The 14670-nt window shown below is 42.9% G+C and overlaps 1 protein-coding gene across 3 annotated transcripts in view; it reads left to right on the top strand.

Moving 5' to 3' along the window:
• Window positions 1-14670, top strand: part of LOC109852337 (T-lymphocyte activation antigen CD86-like) — a 187783-nt gene that overhangs the window by 55037 nt on the left and 118076 nt on the right. For 2 of the 3 annotated variants that reach the window (XM_020423405.1, XM_020423406.1), the window contains exon 2: window positions 384-469. The exons of the other annotated variant lie outside the window; for it this stretch is intronic. The gene's annotated coding sequence lies outside the window, so the exon portion shown is untranslated. The remainder of the gene's footprint in view (window positions 1-383; window positions 470-14670) is intronic. 3 annotated transcript variants of the gene reach the window in all.

Genomic DNA, 14670 nt, shown 5'->3' with positions numbered 1-14670 from the left:
GTGTACCACGTATTGAAAATTGCGTCTCGCGTTTTTGCAGTGTCCATGAAACATTCGTTTTACGTATCAACCGAGATGCATTAGTGACGCGTACAAACGAGACGAGTTAATACTTTTTTTTTTTTTCTACACGTATTTACGTCTGATGTGACGACGGCACCTGTCGATCTTTGATTTGCACGGCACAACCGCGTCTTTGTATCAAACCAATCGCGTGTCCAACTTCTGCACGCGGCGAGTTTGAATTATTAGCTTCTACCATTTTTTTCTTCTCCCCCGTGTGAAAAATATGACCGTAATGTGTTGCGGAATAACTTCAGAATATAAATTGCTCAGCTTTGTTTGCTGTAATCTAACTTTCGGTCATTTTATACGTTTTGCAGCAGGCGTTCGTGAAGCAGGCCGCGGGGATGCTACAACCGAACTATTCTCTTTAATGCTTGAAAGCGACGTAACGGCTAACACAAAGGTAAATCTTTGCGTAAGTTATGTTCTCATTTGAGTTTCGCTTAAGTTGTATAAGCTCCCTTCGCATCGCGCTCTTTGTTGATGCTTTTTTTTCCGATAGATTTATATAGAAGTTAAACGAGACAAAAAAAAAGCGTTTTGTGTGTATAAAGTTTTCACGTTTTGTTCTTGTAATGTTTTTTTATTACACAAAGACCGCGGCGATCGATATTGCGATCGATGTTGCGTGTCGAATTAGAGCGCGCATCTTCGACTAATATTTAGAACATCAATGTTAGCCGACTTCGCGATGCCTTCGCAATACGTGATATTACGGAGAACCAAGGTGGTTACTTTTGAAGCGAGAGCGGAAGAGATGCGAAAGGTCGTTGAGAAATACAAAGAGAGTTATAGAGAGTAAAAACAAAACGAACACGAAACGAAGAAGAGATAGAAAAAGAGAGAAGTATCTCTCTTCTCTCTCATTATCTGAAATTCGAGAAATGAATAGAAGCATTAATTCTCCAAAAAAGAAGGGGAGGAAAACTACTGGATGGAATGCGGGAGAATATATGCCATAAAAGCTACCTAGTTGGTCGCGTAACAAACGAACGTTTCGAATAGACGATATCGGCGTAATGGAGCGATCGTTTTCAGAACCGGTCTCATTGGAAACCGCGATCCATTGTTGTCCTTAGATTTAATATAGCGATTGTCCGTTGAGCGCGTGCACGCCATCGAAAATCCGCGAACGAATAGAAACCGCGAATCAATAGCGGTCTAATACCGAAGCACACGACAAACAGTAAAATGCGCGATTGATATTAAAACGAAAGTAAGATGGTTTTTTTTTTTTTTTTTTTTTTAAAGGTAAAGTCACTGGAAAAAAATATATTCCAGCAGACACAATATTCAGAGTTGCATTTATTTGAGTTTGTGTAAACTCAAATAAATGCAACAATCTTAGCTAAGCGGTATGATAAAGCGAACTAATTCCAACAAAAATGTTAAATTATCTCGATATTTACGTCGCTGCGCACAACATTGTTGCGTATCAAACGTTAATCAAGCGCTTGTAAACTATAGATGTGTTTTACTTGTGTGCACGTAATACGAAGTAATAAATATATTTAAGGCATGTGCGCTATATTATCCAACATACGTTACTCGGAGAAACAAGGTTCTATCCTCATGAGCAAAGCCGCTCAACCGATCTAATATTTATGCCCGGCTACATATATGCATGCGTGTAAAGATATGTTTAAAGTACGGTTCCATTAGGTGTGTGAATGTGTGTACGTGTGCAACAGTGAAACGAAATTATTTCCCATGTGCAAACTGGAGAAATACGTGTTCCGAACAATTCAACATTATAAATTCACAAACTTGTTCGCAGAAGAGAGAGAAATTAAAGAGTTTAATTTAAGAGTTTGATTTCTGATTTTTTTTTGTTTGAATAATTACAAAGTTGATTAAAACAAATTGGTGAAAAAAAAAACTCGCGCACTTTGCCACAAAAACGAAATAACGTTAAAAATAATAAGCAGCTTCAACTTCAGCAATTTAACGCGCGAGCTTGTAAGTAAGAATTTTTCGTAACTTTCAATATTACCTACTTTTAAACGACGCTCGAATGCGTTCTCTCGAGCGACGAATATTTCTGAGTAATCTCTTTGAGAAGCCGAGGGGAATGATCGAATTAAACGTTTCTCACAAACTTCCGACGATCGTGCCGGTTTCGAATCGTCCGCGTGCTGGAAACTTTACAATCGCGTTAGCTTTTGTCGTGCGCGGAAAGAAAGGACCAAGAGAGTGCACAAAGCTACGGAGCTTCCGCTACTTTGAGAGCTCGCAATCAGAAGGAATCGATGTAATAGCCGTCGTGGATCTATACGTGAGTCCCGCAGTTAGCGGAGAGAGGGGAACACGCGGGAATAAAGAATGTCTGAGGGGATATCGCTTTTCAACGGAGACCATCTTATAACGCGCGAGCGTGCGCGAGAGAGAAAGGTATTCTGAAGAATAAACGAGTCGCGCATTTAGCGACGGAGCTCGATTGAAATTTATGTCGTCGTCCGAGCTCGAAATTGCGGTTACGTGTACGAGAGAGCTTCGGGGTCAATTGTAACACCCGCGATAATTCGAGTACTGCTCGGTCGTACCGAGCGGAAGAGGTACGTACAGCATTAAATTTCGCGCGACAGGACGAAGGAAGATCTAGTGGATGTAATTGAGATTGTCGCGTAAATAGGAGAACACACTGATTTCCCAAAACGCGCGGTATTATTGAAAAGTTTTTGATTGTCCGAAAGCACGGCGAAAGCTCTGACGCGAAATTGTTGTGTAAATAAGAAGGAAAACGTTTTCTCTCTCACCGTGATTTAGTTGTCCGCGCAAATTTACTGCGATCGAAGCGAACACACGGCATCATCAAGAAACCCGCGGTCCTACGTCTAGCGATTTTGCTTTCAGCCAGCCGGCTTTAGGGTAAATGGCATCGCTGCCGAGTCGCTGTGTAATCAGTGACGTTTTATCTGCCTCTAAACAGCTGTGTGGGCCGATGGTAGTATTATCCCAGTTCGTTCGGTGAATCAACATTTTCAATCTCCACGTTGGCCGTTAGAATAAATGAAGGGAAGATGCAGATAACGACCGCGAGAGGGGCAAAGGATTGGAAGGAAGGATCGAGCTGAAATGAGGCGCGGAGAGAGTATGAAAAAGAGAGAGAGAGAGAGAGAGGCGTGAAAAAAGAAAAAAAAGATAAACAGGGAGTGAACCGGACAGGATGACTAGGGGACGAGTGATCGAGGTGAAAAACAAACGCGTCATTCGTCAAAGTCCAGTGCTATCAGACGCGCGTGTACGAACGCGCGGGAAAAGCGCGTATGGAAACGATAAAAGGAACGGCAAGCGGTGCAACGAGAGATTCGAGAGCAGAAAAGGAGGACAGAAAATATATCGGAATGAGAGTGCATGAATGGAACGTTTTTTCGCGAGCAGACGAGAGAGCGCGAGAGTCGTTTCACCCAGTAAGTTGCGCGGGTATCCAAATGGCCTCATTCGGCAGCGTCTTCAAAGGTTCGCGCGACCTTTTCACCGGCGCACTGTGAACTTGCGTGAGATACTCCGCGGAGAAAACGCTCGCGTTTATTTACTCTGGCACGGGTAAAAAGAGTACATAAGAAGAGAGAGCCAAAAAAGAGAGTTCGAGTCTCTCTTTCTCTCTCTGTCCGCAAAAATAGTAGGTAACCCCCGCGGTTAAGTAGCTCGAGTGCTTTTCCCGAGTCCCGCGCGCTTCTCTCGAGTCCGCTAATATCGCTGTCGTATAAATCTCTCTCGATCTATATAGCATGTAATATCCACGTGCGTTAGCTACACGCCGGAAAAGTTTTTCCACAAATCCAGAATCGCAAATATTCCTGTGTAATCGGATCTTCAGATTAAAATAAAAATATCTAAGCGCTCCTTTGTTTTTCAGAGACGTATTGATGAATTATTGTTGTTATTTTAATGGATATTTTAATATGCAAAGTATTTGTTTATTAAAATTTATAGTTAAGGAAAAAATAACACGAAATTGTGTAAATGCAAGATAAAATATTTATTTAGAACAAAACTCTTTTTCTCCTCTCTTTTTATTTCTTCCTTTTCTCTGTCACCTTTGAGAAAAAAAAATAGTAGCTAATTTTTAAACGGCCCGTATAAATTTTGTTCATTCATTTTCGGATAAATTCGCTCGTTTCGACAACAATCGAGCATAGTTTTGGACGTTTATATAATACGCAAAGACCCGAAGTAATTCCGCTGCATTATAGTCCATTGAATTTGCTGTAATAACGCTGACGAGAGGGAATTTGTGATCATTTATTATCTGTCCCACAGAAAGCGGAAGCTAAGCGCGTTACTTCTCTCTCTATGACAGTACTGACGCAAACTCGCCGAACTTCCAAAGCTAATAGACAATAAATTAATCCGCTGCGCACAGGTCAGCACGAGGGTGCACTTTAGCAGCGAAGTCTTTCGCAACGAGGAGTTAACTATGGAAAACTCTATGATCAATCAATCGCCGAAAAACAAACGAAGTATAATTGGGAAACGAGATATTTTCGATATTTTTGTTTTCGTTTTTCCTCCTTTTTGTTTAGGAAAAGCGTTAAAATTCATTTCACCAGAATGAAGAAGTGGCGTTATTTCCGTGCAATCAATTCGGCGCACTTTGCACGATTGATTGGTCGCTCTGTCTTCCCGTATCTCTCTTTCTCTCTCTCTTTCTCTCTCTGTCACATGCTAAATAACATTGATTCAAAGTCATAAATCTGCAAAGTTTTCGTTTACTACTCCGTCGTTACCCGTAATAACCGAGAAAATTACGAACACGAGAAATAACATCTAGTTACTGAGTTTTCAACTCCAACGCAATTTTCCGGCCGCCTTTGAGGTAAACAAGCCGATTTAGCGGCAAAATAAATTTCACTACGTCCGAAAAGAAACAGCTTGTCTGCTTTCTCGCGCCGCAGCACTTGCGATGTGGAACAACGATCGGATTGCCGCCGTCATGTACATTCTGTTCTCATCGGTGTTATTAATTGTCCAAAAGGCGCGACCGCGCCTTTTTGTTCAAAAAAGCTCACGATCAAACGTGTAATACCTATGTACACACACACTTTCCGTAAATTTCACGGTTCGCAACGAAAAACGCGATACAATTCGATGCTCTCTCTTTCTTTCAGCACGCAAGAGCGAGGCAATATATCCTGAAGTGCTCGCTATATTGCGACGAGCTGCAGGCGCGGATGTAAAAAAAGAACGGAAAGTAAAAAAAAAAAAAAAAAAAAAAAAAAAAAAAAAAAAAAAAAAAAAAAAACGGATTCCCTTTGATGTCAAGGCGCGCGGGCTGGTAGTTTTCGTCTCCTTCGCTCTCGAATATCCGCGTCTTTTTTCTCTCTCCACACGCTACGACAGGATTATCTCCCCACTTTCCCACATCCACGTCTTTTCTCCTAGTCACCGAACCATCTAACCGAGGACCGTCACCCTCGTCTCTTTCGAAATAGATTATCCGCCGTTAGTTACAAAGTTACTTCCACTTGTTCGCCGACTTTGCCTACTTCTTTCAGCCTGGATAACATTGTCAACGTACGATTCTTTCAAGATATAAAGAGAGAAAAAGAGTCTATCTTGCACGTTCAATATTAGAGATTTCATCAGAATTGTGATATTTTATTATTTCGTTTAATAATATTTTTTATCTTATTTTAGTTCTTTCATCTTTTTCTCCGCGATTTTAAGAATTTTCTGAATAAAGTGGACGGGTTAGTCAAATATTTCCAACGCGTGCATCGGACGGTCAATATCCGTTTTATTTACTCGAACGATTTTTTGCCGCGCACGGAAAAAAACAAGAGTACAGCGTGAAAAACCAGAAATAATGAGTGTATTCGGCAAATTATGACGTTTCGGCCTAGTTGAGAGCGCGTCGCGCTCTCGCGTGTCTTGCTGATAAAATAGTGCTTTTAATTTGGCCCGAATATTTATCCGGCGCAGTAAAAGCGTCCCGCTGTTTTATCGGAGTGCAGGCGGAATAATATTCCGGGCGTGCGTCCTTCGTAAACAGCGTACAATTTCCATTTCGTGTAACATTCTCGCCCTAACTCCCTCTCCCTCCTACCGCCGCGTATTATACACGGTTCACAATCTGGCCGATGTAAAAGCTCTGGCAAAACGCGCGCGCTACAAGCACAGAGATTTCGGCTTCGCGGGCGACGCGCGCTTTTCCTTGTATGTATTACTCTAATGTAATTCACCTGAACAAAATGCATCTCCGTTGTGAACATCGGGAACTTTCCGCCGGGATTTCTATACGAGCGGAAAAATTCAAGACGCGTAAACTCTTTTCCCAGACAGCGTATACATATGTTGTTGCGCAATATGTATAATTTTTTTTTTTCAAAAGAAATACTTTCAAAACTTTATGTCTCGGGACAAATAAATCTATTAATTTATCTGATTCGTAATTATAAGAAGTTTGTAATTTAAAAAGTTTTATTATACGGATATCACACACGAGACAAAATCGAAGTAATGTCGTAAATTTGGATGATAGTTCTTGGATTCTATTTCGTGAGAACGAAAGAGTTCAAAACGAACGGCAGATAAAACTTTTGTCTACGTTCAAAATAACAGACGGCTGCAAACAAGCGAAACCTTGCAATTAAGCGCCACCTCCGTTCCTTTCCGTCGCCGTTATCGAGCTTTCATTTCTTCTTCAGCTTTTTCGTTTCTTGACGATAGTAACTGCGATTCTTCGATTTCCAATACAGTGAAATAGAGCGTGCTTGCATAAAAACGACGACTATGCAAGTTCAACTCGGTTACTGCAACGTTTACCATACATTTCAATTTCGCGGCGTCTTATCTCGCATTGAATAATTTTTCACGCATCGATAGCAAGTGAAGTTCTACTTTTTCTTGTTGCCACATGAAGTTGCAGTATCAATTTTATACGAACAATTTCGATTCAAGAGAAGAGCGAAATCAGACGTATTAAATTTCGCGCGTTACTATTCAATAATCTCACCAAAATTTAGACGAGCACGTTACACATACTAAACCTTAGAGAATATTATAGAAGAAATTGTATACAAACTTTTATATTTTATAAGAAACTAGTACAACACAGCAAGCGCTACGCGCACACTATTATTTTTATTATAACGTGTTGTGTCAGTGAACACATCTGTCACCGCGATGACAGCTAATATATACGTCTTACAAACCATATAATGTACACATGATGTACATATAAAAATCACATTCGAAAAAATAGTCACGCGACCGAGGTCAGTGACCCTACCGCGGTCACGCGACCAAGGTCAGTAACCCCGCCGCGGTCACGCGACCGAGGTCAGTGACCCGCCGCGGTCACGCGACCGAGGTCAGTGACCCCGCCACGATCACTTGACTAAGATCAGTAACCTTAGCGTAATCACGTGATCAAGGTGACCTTACCGTAGTATATATAATACATATAACATAATTTAAGGTATAATATTATAAATATATAATAAATTATATACATAATATATATTATATAATAGTAGTATATATGTATATTATATTATATGATGTATATTATATATATTATATATAATATATATAATGTATATTTTTACTGTGCGTTGTGATATGTACTACATGAATCGAGGAATACATTCTAGAAACGTCTAATCAGTCGAGATAAAAGTAACAACAATCAATATCGAAAGAATCGATTGTGATTATTTACACACGCTTTTTCTGATAGGAAAAGTTATTCAAAAACACACAATCGTACAATGCTTAAGCATCTGTATATCGACGATAAACAAGACAAAAGCGGATGAAACATTACAACATGGTGGAATAATGTCGCGGTCTGAAAAGAGTGCGTATCGCGCCTCGTGCACCGGGGTCAGGGCCAACAACCATCCTATATACATATCGGAAACGGCAATTTATCCCGCGACTCGCGCGGCAAATCGGCCAATAACATTGTTCGTGCGACCGGGAGCACGCGCTTTCCGGATGAGAATAAATTTATCATCGTAAGGGGTGGAGAGGAAGGAGGAAGCCCCCCCGATATTTGCGCACGATAAACGGAATAACCTGCGGCAGCGGCGCGAAAGCCCATTTGCGATTCATGCACGCGCGCGGCGACTCGTCTCTCTTTTTTTTCATCCCCACACTTTTCTTTTTCTCTTTCCGCACGTGGCGGACCTCGCGCGAAAGTGGTTTTCCCACGGGAATAAGCAGGCAGATGCGAATCCCGGTAAGAAAGCTCCGCAGCACCGGAGCGTACGTGACATTCCAGTCGCGTTGTACTGGCACATTGCCACTGTGCTTTATGCGACTCCGTCATGCTCGCAACTGCGAGCACAAGCGACGCTGCAGCGACGAAACCTCACGCCCTTATTTCCACGACATTACTGCACCACGACGCAAGATTGTTCCAACTCTCTTTGCGCCCCTTGCTCCCTCAATCTCCGTGATTCGGAGAACAAGAGAGAGAGAGAGAGAAAGAGATCCCTCACGACAACAGTCGTAGGGAAATATTAAATCGTTTCTATGGTGCCGTGTCGACATTTCGCAATAACGATCGTCTGCCTGAGAGAGAGAGAGAGAGAGAGAGAGAGAGAGAGAAAGAGACAATTATATAAATATATATTAATTAATTAAATTCTCATTTTTCATGTAAACATACAGACGGGAAAAATAGTTTTGTTATGTTATGGCTGAACGAATATATCATCAACTATGCATGTAACAGTAATTCGTACGCGAAAAACGAAGAGGCAGCCGGTCGTAGTAAGCGTCACATTTCCGCAAGTAGGTTACCGTAACCGTGGTATCGGCGCTACCATAAATTCGCGCGATACATCGGTAGTGTTCAGCGTGTACACAGGTTTACTGGCGGGGGTGGATGGGCTTGATATCGCGTCGTAATAAACGGTATAATTTATCACGCCGCACGCAGAGGACCGGTAACGGCACGAACGGCGGTAGCACAGCGCTGCGTGTCACACGGACGGACAGGCAGGTACGCAGGTATACGCACATATGCGGCGTAGGGTAACGACTTTTCCCATCCGAGAGAATGCTGAGCGGCCGGCCGTCGGGTTTCAGTTATCCGCGCTGCATTATGACGCTTATCCTGCTTAATGCATCGGCTAACTACCAGCCTGGATATCACTCCATAAACCGGATTGCCGTGTAAAGGTATTGCGCTTAAACGTGCGATGAATTCGAGTGCATGAACTTACGTGTACTTACGCGCGTGAGATTGTACCTCCCCCCAAAAAAACAACTGGAAATGCTTGCACATTAATTTCTCATTAATATCAGAATTTTAGTATTTATATTTCATATAATTATATTACACAATTATTATATTATTTATATTACATAATTATATTGCTGTTTGCTCTAAAAATTGTTTGATTTAAACCAAGTTTGTAAAAGAGAAAAATTAGTGAAACAATTTGCACATCTTGGAAAAATAATTTAATTAAATTAATTTCTGAAATAAAATACGACGATATTTCGAGGATGGTGATTAAAATATAAGGTAAGTGATTTTATTTCGACCAAAAAATCAGTTATTAATTTTATAACAATCTAGGTATTGTAAAATTTTATTTTTTAATTGAAATAAAAAGTTACGATCGTTAATAAAGCTTGAGAAAATAATGAATTTTAAGGAATTATAATTATTAAATAACTTGAAACTCGCGCGCGAAAAAGTGCGCACAGAATTTTAAAGTACTCCCTTTCCCCTTTCCCGTTGACGCGTTGTCGGTGTTTGAATGTATATGTTGACGCGAACACATATCTACTTGTGATGTATTGCAGACTGCGTTACTGTGCGAGCATTAATTAATTACGCACTCTTTTGTGCTCGCGACGTGCATGCGTAATAAACGATATAATTTATTATATGTATAACATAACACGCTGTTGCGCGACGTCTAATCTTCATCGAGAGACAGAGCTTCGTAGCTTTTCGGTTATCCATACTATCTGATGCTCTTTCACGTTCGCATCATCTAGCTACCTGCTACTCAGTACGGACTTCGCGACGCAAACTAGATCAGCGATACACGTACATAGTGCGGCGCCTGACGCGAATTTGACTATGTATTTTCATTTCTAAGTTTAAATCGAAGTAGAATATTCTGCAGCGTAGTAGGAAAATTTCATTTGCGAATTCATTTTAGTTTCTTCGTATAATAAAAACATGAGATGGGAATATATAGCTTTAAAATAAAGTCATACGGTGTGCGCGCGCGACTCAATCTGTACGTAATAAAATAACACTTTCTTACATATGCGTCACGAAATTTTATGTCAGACGGAAGCTGTCGATTGTAAATGTAAGCTCATGCAAAACACGTAAGCTAGGGACCGACCGTCCTTGCGTTTTCTCTCTCTCTCTCTCTTTCGTGAATATCCCGCGGGAGATATCTCTATAATTAACGACGGAGAACGTCCAAGAGATCTGTATTTCCATCTAATATTAACGCACCGTCCGTAAACTCGTGCGTTACGTCAAGCGCTCCGGGCGTTTGCACAAGGCTACGGAAATGGGCAGCCGTAATAAATGGTACGATTTACCGCGAAGTAAGTGACCCACAGCTCCGTGCGCGCGGTGTGCTCCCATCACACGACGACATTCGCCATATCCGAACGTTGCGCGTCGTCGCATTTCCGTCATCTAGCTCTTGGCACCGTGCACAACAGTTATTTCGGGTAACAATACAGCAGGGGGTATAAGTAGCAACTTGGATATCGCCTCATAAAGCAGATTAGTGCAGACGAGAGAGAGAGAGAGAGAGAGACAGAGAGAGACAGAGAGGGAAGATACGACGCTCTCGACGAATTCCACGCTCGCGCGCATATCACCGCGGTGGAATTTTAATTGCAAACTTGCCTCGGTGCGAGCGCGCGCATATGTTTCTCGCTTTTTCTCCCCGTAAACATTTCGGTAATGTTATTCGGGCAATCCGCGCGCTCGGTCACGAGTTACAGCTCGTCGCTATTCGCGCAATGCACGCCATAGAGCGATGCGATGCGCCACAGAAAGAGAAAGAGAGAGAGAAGAGCGGATTTATAATACTCCCCGCTCTTAGGCACTCCAGAATTCGCTCGCTTTTAATTTGTCCAATTTACACGCCAGCAAACGATAAGTCTCTTAGTTTTGTCACTCTCGCTACCTTCGCCTACCTTTTCACGCCCGTTTTTGAGTTAATAAAATCCCCTTCATCTCCGCTTGCTCTTCGCGAACAAAAAATTATTAAAACTTAGCAATTACACCGCGTTAAGTTTCTTTAAAAAATTTCCACTAACTGTGCAGTTTTTTTCTGGTGTGACACGTTTAAGGGAAGCATTTTCGTTAAATTGTCGACGCTCGCTGCGCATTTGCACGGGCACTGATGCAACGATCGCGCGAACGCGAATAAAGTCAAATTTATCGTTCAACTTCCGACTTCTTTCGCGTCCGAGAATGATGGTATTTATTTTCTAAATGGATCGCGAACGGAGAGAAAGAGACTCGTAAACCGGTATCGCTGCTTCTCTATTGAGATACGTTCACATATAACGTCGCTGTACTTTAATTCAGAGTGATGCTGAAAATTTTGATACACACTAATTGCGATCTTGGCACAGAAACATCACGCATATCTTTTGGCGGCCCAGTTGGTGTAATCAACGGAGACGGAGCAAGTTCAAGCACAGTTTCGTTGAATACTCAGCCTTTACTAGTTCTAATTGCTCGAGTTTCGCGACATTTCCTTCATTCTCCTTCTCTCTCTCTTTCTCTGTCTGTCTTTCTCTCTCTCTCTCTCTCTCTCTTTGAGGTTTCTCGTGTTCTCTTCCTCTAGTCGTTTACACGCCGCGAATATACATTTCCGCCCGACTTTGACATACAAATCGAAGAAACGTGCGACTGCCACTGTGATCTCGCGAGAAAGCACGATGGAGATGCGACGGGGCCTGCGCTAAATGTATGTTCAGGCTGTTCAGGCGATAGGCGCGATTTGATTAATGTGAAAAACAATATACCAGCAATGAGTTTCCCCAGAGATCTCTGTTGTCGAAATTAACGGGCGGGATAAAGTTTTATTATTTTATTTGCATTTTTGAAACGCGATTCGTCATTCCGTTAAACGACTTCAAAAAGACTTTAATTTGATCAGCGACGCCGCGCCGAGATTAAACAGGCGAAACGCTCCCGACGGTATTTCGCGTCGCGTTCGCGTCGTTAAAAAAAAAAAAATAAAAAAGAAAAAAAAAGAAAGACGGCACGAGGATCGGAGTCACGAACGTCCCCTCGAGGCGTTTTTTCCTGCCACGGATCGCCATACAACGTCATCGCGAGAGGATAAAGTATCGTATCCCTCTTTAGAGCAAAGTGATGTATTGCGAGTAACAACAGCCGTTTTTTTTTTCAGGTTTTATTATGCATGCCGTTTATTTTGCGAGTTAAATCTTGTTGTATCTTCTTGTTCACACACAAGGATTTCTTCAGTTTTTCTTCTCGTTTGTTTTTTATCTCTTGTTTCAACACTTCAACAAAGATTGCATGCAACGAATCAAAATCCGAACGTAAACGCACATTCTCAACCGCGGAGTTGCGGTTCGCAAGGAGATTATTATTATTAAGGGCACAACACACACACACACACACACATAAACACACATAATGGGGAAGGTTTGTATTCGTATATTCGGGTGCATTAATCCGGCCGAGGTGAATATACTGCGCGAGCGTGAGTGCATCCGAAACGGGCGGCGAATCAATGTACTCGGGTGTATGGGCGCGAATCGCGCTCGAGGGGGAGGAAAGAAGGGGAAGCCTCATATACACATGTAGCCGGGAGTATAATCCCGAAATAGGTATATCGTTATATCGACCGATACTGCGTCGCGGCGTTAATTTTCCGGTCGAACCGGCGGCGTCGGGCGCGACGCCGAAATGGCTGCGCTTTTGTATGAATTATGATAAGCCGCGCGGTAACCGAAAAATAAACGCGCGTGTTTCGCGTGGCATACGGCGTGGCATGCTTTTACGGCCGGGGCACGCAAATCTGTAAAACCGCGAAATGAGAACAAAGCGGCGGCCGGCGGCGGCACTATTCATCGGAGCGGACAATGTAATTAAACAGAGATTACAACAATGGATTTGCCCGGATCCGTAACCTTTTTGCCGTGTCTTCCGCGTTGCGGTCGGTATAAAAAGCGTGTGCGGGCGCGCGGGCTAAGGCTTCGCTTTAGCTCGTGTACCGCGTTTATTTCGATAATCATATTCTTTGTCTCTCTTTCTTTTTTTTTCTCTCTCTCTCGCGAGAGGTCGATGAGAGAACGCGATTATTCCCTCTCTGAACTCTCGCAAGCGCTTCGCTCCAATTTCGTTCGTATTTATTTTCCGCTTCGGCCAAAACGCAATGACACGTTCAACCGTGCGCGTGCCGCGGCCTATTGGCTGAAAATATGACGGAATTGCCGCTGCAAGGATAGCTCGCATTTTGCAAAAATAAACGGTGAAAATTCGCGGCGGATCACCGAAATTGGAACGGCGAATCGCCGCCGGCGAGCGTCTGCACGCGCCGCGCCGCGCCGCGTCACCGCGATTTTCGCAAAATTGCGTAGCACGTATACATTCCGGTCGATCGTAATCGCTTGTGCACGCATACGAACGGAACTGGTGATTTAATAAACGTCGCGAAACGAGAGCGCGACATCACGACCGCGTATATGCCTGAACCGAGGGAAAATCGTCGCGCGTGTCCCCGGCGCGTATAGAGCGGGGGATTTGTATGATGGACCAACTGGGAAATATGGGACGAAGTTAGGGTCAGTGGATAAAGCTTCATTGCGACGTGGCCAGATATCTAAACCGACGGCGCAATATCTCGGCTCGCAACCGCCGCTTTTACCCTCTCGTAGCGTCGCGCGCTATGAAAAGCCGAATCAAGGAAAGTATGCGTTTCACGTCGTCAAACGGTGCAGTCGTCGAAATATAGAAAGAAAAACGGATGGAAATCTCTATTTAACGAACTGCATTGAGAGAGGAAAACAAAGCAATATTTTTTGCACGCGTGTTACGTTCAGAAAACATACGATTTTGAAAAATAGTTAATGCGTCTTTTCATGTTCTTTCCGGTGTGAATGTTTTTTACACATTCGAGGATGTGTGAAATAATCAGCATTATAATATTAAAAAGCTCATGTGTGTACGTATATTATAGGGACAAAGTAAAAAACGTAAAAAGAAAGAGAACGGTTCGGGATATCAACTGGACAGTGTGCATAAGCGAAACGTGGGAGAATCTATTTCTCAGGGGCGTGCTTGCAAATGGAAAGCGCCTGGCGTTTTCACGATGACGATAAATATTGCATCGAACGCCGTCATGCGATTTTCATCGTCGCCGCCGCACCGAGCGGCCAGACGGCGCGCCGCGCGCGGAAATTTACCCCCTCCGGCACTTAGAGGTTCCTCCTATTCAGGTTCGCGCGAGTATCGAAAGGCTTGAGGAAAAATTCTCTCGCAAAGCTTTATATCTTATGCATTCTTCGAGCGCAGCGGAGATCTCGTATTAGAATAAACCGGATATCCGCGCGAGTTAACGTCGGGAGCGCGGGATCGGAGCTGTGCCAGGGATGAGTTTTCGCGAACGGACCGCAGCG

Source organism: Pseudomyrmex gracilis, unplaced genomic scaffold, assembly GCF_002006095.1.
Source record: "Pseudomyrmex gracilis isolate BER0280 unplaced genomic scaffold, ASM200609v1 scaffold_28, whole genome shotgun sequence".
In the NCBI taxonomy this organism is placed as follows: domain Eukaryota; kingdom Metazoa; phylum Arthropoda; class Insecta; order Hymenoptera; family Formicidae; genus Pseudomyrmex; species Pseudomyrmex gracilis.
The sequence above is the reverse complement of the archived record's forward strand: the minus strand, read 5'-3'. Positions and strand labels throughout refer to the sequence as shown.